General features: G+C 48.4%; 1 protein-coding gene across 7 annotated transcripts in view; it reads right to left on the bottom strand.

Annotated features, from left to right (window-relative positions):
* Nucleotides 1-7,500, bottom strand: part of card11 (caspase recruitment domain family, member 11) — a 136,850-nt gene that overhangs the window by 123,354 nt on the left and 5,996 nt on the right. The window contains exon 1 of one of the 7 annotated variants that reach the window (XM_082964663.1): nt 37-410. The exons of the other annotated variants lie outside the window; for them this stretch is intronic. The gene's annotated coding sequence lies outside the window, so the exon portion shown is untranslated. Of the gene's footprint in view, nt 1-36; nt 411-7,500 lie in introns of those variants that run through there. 7 annotated transcript variants of the gene reach the window in all.

Raw genomic sequence — 7,500 nt, 5'->3', positions numbered from 1 at the left:
CAACTGGACCATTATTTTTGTCTTGCTGAGATTTACCGTCACGGCCCAGGTCTGTCAGGGCCCAGGTCTGTCACGGCCCAGGTCTGAGAGAATATGTGCAGAAGATCTAGGTGTTGCTGTAGGCCCTCCTTGGTTGGGGACAGATCTAGGTGCTGCTGTGGGCCCTCCTTGGTTGGGGACAGATCTAGGTGCTGCTGTAGGCCCTCCTTGGTTGGGGACAGATCTAGGTGTTGCTGTAGGCCCTCCTTGGTTGGGGACAGATCTAGGTGCTGCTGTAGGCCCTCCTTGGTTTGGGGACAGATCTAGGTGCTGCTGTAGGCCCTCCTTGGTTTGGGGACAGATCTAGGTGCTGCTGTAGGCCCTCCTTGGTTGGGGACAGATCTAGGTGCTGCTGTAGGCCCTCCTTGGTTGGGGACAGATCTAGGTGCTGCTGTAGGCCCTCCTTGGTTGGGGACAGATCTAGGTGCTGCTGTAGGCCCTCCTTGGTTTGGGGACAGATCTAGGTGCTGCTGTAGGCCCTCCTTGGTTGGGGACAGATCTAGGTGCTGCTGTAGGCCCTCCTTGGTTGGGGACAGATCTAGGTGCTGCTGTAGGCCCTCCTTGGTTGGGGACAGATCTAGGTGCTGCTGTAGGCCCTCCTTGGTTTGGGGACAGAAGCACCAGATCATCAGCGAACAGTAGACATTTGACTTTAGATTCTAGACACTCATGCCAAATTGAGTCAAAAGGTTATGAAATCACCAAAGCATGAAAAGCCTTTGCCTTTGTTTTTTTGTTTGTTTGTCAGTTGGGGTGAATGAGCGATCTGTCGTGCGGTAATTTGGTAAAAAAAAGCCAATTTGACATTCGCTCAGTACATTGTTCTCTTTAACGGCTCTGCTGTGAAAGATAATGCAGAGAATCTTCCAGAAATGTTGCAGTTTACGCATATCCAATGTCATTATCGGGGTCAAGTCCTCGGTTCCCAAAACCGGGGAAGATCCGTCTGCCGACGTAAAAGCACGAGGGGGGGCCACAACAGACTTTCTTCCGTCGCGACGTCCCTCCAAGGCCCTTCTGTTAGCTTGCTAGCCCCGGCCCGCAAGCTGCCTGAAGCCACTCGCTGGACTCCTATGATCACTCGGCTACTCATGCCTCTCGCTGACGTCAGTATGTCTTGTCCATTTGCTGTTTTGGTTAGTATTTATTGCCTTATTTCCCTGTAGAGCCTCTAGCCCTGCTTCAATATGCCTTATTTAACACTTTAGTTCCACACTACAACACGTGCAGTGACATCACCTGCTTTAATTAAATGATATTTCTAGAGACAATGTCTCTTTCATCATCACTCTATGTACAGGTTAACCCTCACTGTATCCACATCCTACCATACCTTTGTCTGTACATTATGCCTTGAATCTATTCTACTGCGCCCAGAAATCTGTTCCTTTTACTCTCTGTTCCGGACGTCCTAGACGACCAGTTATTTTAGCCTTTAGCCGTACCCTTATCCTACTCCTCCTCTGTTCCTCTGGTGATGTAGAGGTTAACCCAGGCCCTGCAGCCCCCTGCACCACTCCCATTCCCCAGGTTCTTATAGCCTTTAGCCGTACCCTTATCCTACTCCTCATCTGATGATGTAGAGGTTAACCCAGGCCCTGCAGCCCCCAGCACCACTCCCATTCCCCATGCGCTATCATTTGTTGACTTCTGTAACCGTAAAAAGCCTTGGTTTCATGCATGTTAACATCAGAAGCCTCCTCCCTACGTTTGTTTTATTCACTGCTTTAGCACACTCTGCCAACCCCGATGTCCTAGCCGTGTCTGAATCCTGGCTTAGGAAGGCCACCAAAAACCCTGAAATTTCCATCCCTAACTATAACATTTTCCGACAAGATAGAACTGCCAAAGGGAGCGGTGTTGCAATCTACTGCAGAGATAGCCTGCAGAGTTCTGTCTTACTATCCAGGTCTGTGCCCAAACAATTCGAACTTCTTCTTTTAAAAATCCACCTTTCCAGAAACAAGTCTCTCACCGTTGCCGCTTGCTATAGATCACCCTCAGCTCCCAGCTGTGCCCTGGACACCATATGTGAACTGATTGCCCCCCATCTATCTTCAGAGCTCGTGATGCTAGGTGACCTAAACTGGGACATGCTTAACACCCCGGGCATCCTACAATCTAAGCTAGATGCCCTCAATTTCTCACAAATTATCAATGAACCCACCAGGTACATCCCCAAATCCGTAAACACGGGCACCCTCATAAATATCATCCTAACCAACTTGCCCTCCAAATATACCTCTGCTGTTTTCAACCAAGATCTCAGCGATCACTGCCTCATTGCCTGCATCCGTAACGGGTCAGCGGTCAAACGACCACCCCTCATCACTATCAAACGCTCCCTAAAACACTTCAGTGAGCAGGCCTTTCTAAACGACCTGGCCCGGGTATCCTGGAAGGATATTGACCTCATCCCATCAGTAGAGGATGCCTTGTCATTCTTTAAAAGTGCCTTCCTCACCATCTTAAATAAGCATGCCCCTTTCAAAAAAAATGTTGAACCAGGAACAGATATAGCCCTTGGTTCTCTCCAGACTTGTCTGCCCTTGACCAGCACAAAAATATCCTGTGGCGTTCTGCATTAGCATCGAATAGCCCCCGCGATATGCAACTTTTCAGGGAAGTTAGGAACAAATATACACAGGCAGTTAGGAAAGCTAAGGCTAGCTTTTTCAAACAGAAATTTGCATCCTGTAGCACTAACTCAAAAAAGTTCTGGGACACTGTAAAGTCCATGGAGAATAAGAGCACCTCCTCCCAGCTGCCCACTGCACTGAGGATAGGAAACACTGTCACCACCGATAAATCCACTATAATTGAGAATTTCATTAAGCATTTTTCTACGGCTGGCCATGCTTTCCACCTGGCTACCCCTACCCCGGTCAACAGCCCTGCACCCCCACAGCAACTCGCCAAAGCCTCCGCCATTTCTCCTTCACCCAAATCCAGATAGCTGATGTTCTGAAAGAGCTGCAAAACCTGGACCCCTACAAATCAGCCGGGCTAGACAATCTGGACCATCTCTTTATAAAATTATCTGCCGAAATTATTGCAACCCCTATTACTAGCCTGTTCAACCTCTCTTTCGTATCGTCTGAGATTCCCAAAGATTGGAAAGCTGCCGCGGTCATCCCCCTCTTCAAAGGGGGAGACACTCTAGACCCAAACTGCCACAGACCTATATCTATCCTACCCTGCCTTTCTAAGGTCTTCGAAAGCCAAGTCAACAAACAGATTACCGACCATTTCGAATCCATTTCGAATGTGCAATCTGGTTTCAGAGCTGGTCATGGGTGCACCTCAGCCACGCTCAAGGTCCTAAACGACATCGTAACCGCCATCGATAAGAGACATTACTGTGCAGCCGTCTTCATCGACCTGGCCAAGGCTTTCAACTCTGTCAATCACCACATTCTTATTGGCAGACTCAACAGCCTTGGTTTCTCAAATGATTGCCTTGCCTGGTTCACCAACTACTTCTCTGATAGAGTTCAGTGTGTCAAATCGGAGGGCCTGTTGTCCGGACCTCTGGCAGTCTCTATGGGGTGCCACAGGGTTCAATTCTCGGGCCGACTCTCTTCTCTGTATACATCAATGACATCGCTCTTGCTGCTGGTGATTCTCTGATCCACCTCTACGCAGACGACACCATTCTGTATACATCTGGCCCCTCTTTGGACACTGTGTTAACTAACATCCAGACGAGCTTCATTGCCATACAACTCTCCTTCTGTAGCTTCCAACTGCTCTTAAATGCTAGTAAAACTAAATGCATGCTCTTCAACCGATTGCTGCCTGCACCTGCCCGCCTGTCCTGCATCACTACTCTGGACGGTTCTGACTTAGAATATGTGGACAACTACAAATACCTAGGTGTCTGGTAAGACTGTAAACTCTCCTTCCAGACTCACATTAAGCATCTCCAATCCAAAATTAAATCTAGAATCGGCTTCCTATTTCGCAACAAAGCGTCCTTCACTCATGCTGCCAAACATACCCTAGTAAAACTGACCATCCTACCGATCCTCGACTTCGGCGATGTCATTTACAAAATAGCCTCCAACATTCTACTCAACAAATTGGATGCAGTCTATCACAGTGCCATCCGTTTTGTCACCAAAGCCCCATATACTACCCACCACTGCGACCTGTACGCTCTCGTTGGCTGGCCCTCGCTTCATACTCGTCGCCAAACCCACTGGCTCCAGGTCATCTACAAGTCTCTGCTAGGTAAAGCTCCGCCTTATCTCAGCTCACTGGTCACCATAGCAGCACCCACCTGTAGCACGCGCTCCAGCAGGTATATCTCACTGGTCACCACCAAAGCCAAATCCTCCTTTGGCCGCCTTTCCTTCCAGTTTTCTGCTGCCAATGACTGGAACGAATTGCAAAAATCATTGAAGCTGGAGACTCATGTCTCCCTCACTAACTTTAAGCACCAGCTGTCAGAGCAGCTCACAGATCACTGCACCTGTACATAGCCCATCTGTAAATAGCCCAAACTACCTACCTCATCCCCTTACTGTTATTTATTTATTTATTTATCTTGCTCCTTTGCACCCCAGTATCTCTACTTGCACGTTCATCATCTGCACATCCTACCATTCCAGTGTTTATTTGCTATATTGTAATTACTTTGCCTCCATGGCCTATTTATTGCCTTACCTCTCTTATCCTACCTCATTTGCACATGCTGTATATAGATTTTCCTACTGTATTATTGATTGTATGTTTGTTTATTCCATGTGTAACTCTGTGTTGTTGTATGTGTCGAACTGCTGTGCTTTATCTTGGCCAGGTTGCGGTTGTAAATGAGAACTTGTTCTCAACTGGCCTACCTGGTTAAATAAAGGTTAAATAAAATAAAAACGAGCAAATGAAGCCATGAAGTCAAAGGAATTGTCCGTAGAGCTCCGAGACAGGATGGTTTCGAGGCACAGATCTGGGGAAGGGTACCAAAAAATGTCTGCAGCATTGAAGGTCCCCAAGAACACAGTGGCCTCCATCATTCTTAAATGGAAGAAGTTTTGGAACCACCAAGACTCTTCCTAGAGCTGGCCGCCCGGCCAAACTGAGCAATCGGGGGAGAAGGGCCTTGGTCAGGGAGGTGACCAAGAACCCAATGGTCACTCTAACAGAGCTCCAGAATTCCTCAGTGGAGATGAGAGGACCTTCCAGAAGGACATCCATCTCTGCAGCACTCCACCAATCAGGCCCTTATGGTAGAGTGGCCAGACGGAAACCACTCCTCAGTAAAAGGCACATGACAGCCCGCTTGGAGTTTGCCAAAAGGCACCTAAAGGACTCTCAGACCATGAGAAACAAGATTCTCTGGTCTGATGAAACCAAGATTGAACTCTTTTGGCTGAATGCCAAGCGTCACGTCTGGAGGAAACCTGGCACCATCCCTACGGTGAAGCATGGTGGTGGTTTAATCCATTTTAGAATAAGGCTGTAAGGTAATAACACCATGTTGTATTGATTGCACCCCTAACCCTAACACCTACCCCTTAACCCTAACCCCTAACCCTAACCCCTAACCCCTAACCCTAACACCTACCCCCTAACCCTAACCCTAAAGCCTGTAACTCTGTAGGACTAGTGCAGGGTTAGAACTAAAGCCTGTAACTCTCCAGGACTAGTGCAGGGTTAGAACTAAAGCCTGTAACTCTCCAGGACTAGTGCAGGGTTAGAACTAAAGCCTGTAACTCTCCAGGACTAGTGCAGGGTTAGAACTAAAGCCTGTAACTCTCCAGGACTAGTGCAGGGTTAGAACTAAAGCCTGTAACTCTCCAGGACTAGTGCAGGGTTAGAACTAAAGCCTGTAACTCTCCAGGACTAGTGCAGGGTTAGAACTAAAGCCTGTAACTCTCCAGGACTAGTGCAGGGTTAGAACTAAAGCCTGTAACTCTCCAGGACTAGTGCAGGGTTAGAACTAAAGCCTGTAACTCTCCAGGACTAGTGCAGGGTTAGAACTAAAGCCTGTAACTCTCCAGGACTAGTGCAGGGTTAGAACTAAAGCCTGTAACTCTCCAGGACTAGTGCAGGGTTAGAACTAAAGCCTGTAACTCTCCAGGACTAGTGCAGGGTTAGAACTAAAGCCTGTAACTCTCCAGGACTAGTGCAGGGTTAGAACTAAAGCCTGTAACTCTCCAGGACTAGTGCAGGGTTAGAACTAAAGCCCGTAACTCTCCAGGACTAGTGCAGGGTTAGAACTAAAGCCCGTAACTCTCCAGGACTAGTGCAGGGTTAGAACTAAAGCCCGTAACTCTCCAGGACTAGTGCAGGGTTAGAACTAAAGCCCGTAACTCTCCAGGACTAGTGCAGGGTTAGAACTAAAGCCCGTAACTCTCCAGGACTAGTGCAGGGTTAGAACTAAAGCCCGTAACTCTCCAGGACTAGTGCAGGGTTAGAACTAAAGCCCGTAACTCTCCAGGACTAGTGCAGGGTTAGAACTAAAGCCCGTAACTCTCCAGGACTAGTGCAGGGTTAGAACTAAAGCCCGTAACTCTCCAGGACTAGTGCAGGGTTAGAACTAAAGCCCGTAACTCTCCAGGACTAGTGCAGGGTTAGAACTAAAGCCCGTAACTCTCCAGGACTAGTGCAGGGTTAGAACTAAAGCCCGTAACTCTCCAGGACTAGTGCAGGGTTAGAACTAAAGCCCGTAACTCTCCAGGACTAGTGCAGGGTTAGAACTAAAGCCCGTAACTCTCCAGGACTAGTGCAGGGTTAGAACTAAAGCCCGTAACTCTCCAGGACTAGTGCAGGGTTAGAACTAAAGCCCGTAACTCTCCAGGACTAGTGCAGGGTTAGAACTAAAGCCCGTAACTCTCCAGGACTAGTGCAGGGTTAGAACTAAAGCCCGTAACTCTCCAGGACTAGTGCAGGGTTAGAACTAAAGCCCGTAACTCTCCAGGACTAGTGCAGGGTTAGAACTAAAGCCCGTAACTCTCCAGGACTAGTGCAGGGTTAGAACTAAAGCCCGTAACTCTCCAGGACTAGTGCAGGGTTAGAACTAAAGCCCGTAACTCTCCAGGACTAGTGCAGGGTTAGAACTAAAGCCCGTAACTCTCCAGGACTAGTGCAGGGTTAGAACTAAAGCCCGTAACTCTCCAGGACTAGTGCAGGGTTAGAACTAAAGCCCGTAACTCTCCAGGACTAGTGCAGGGTTAGAACTAAAGCCCGTAACTCTCCAGGACTAGTGCAGGGTTAGAACTAAAGCCCGTAACTCTCCAGGACTAGTGCAGGGTTAGAACTAAAGCCCGTAACTCTCCAGGACTAGTGCAGGGTTAGAACTAAAGCCCGTAACTCTCCAGGACTAGTGCAGGGTTAGAACTAAAGCCCGTAACTCTCCAGGACTAGTGCAGGGTTAGAACTAAAGCCCGTAACTCTCCAGGACTAGTGCAGGGTTAGAACTAAAGCCCGTAACTCTCCAGGACTAGTGCAGGGTTAGAACTA

The sequence above is a fragment of the Salmo salar genome, chromosome 18, assembly GCF_965601325.2.
Source record: "Salmo salar chromosome 18, fSalSal1, whole genome shotgun sequence".
In the NCBI taxonomy this organism is placed as follows: domain Eukaryota; kingdom Metazoa; phylum Chordata; class Actinopteri; order Salmoniformes; family Salmonidae; genus Salmo; species Salmo salar.
The sequence above is the reverse complement of the archived record's forward strand: the minus strand, read 5'-3'. Positions and strand labels throughout refer to the sequence as shown.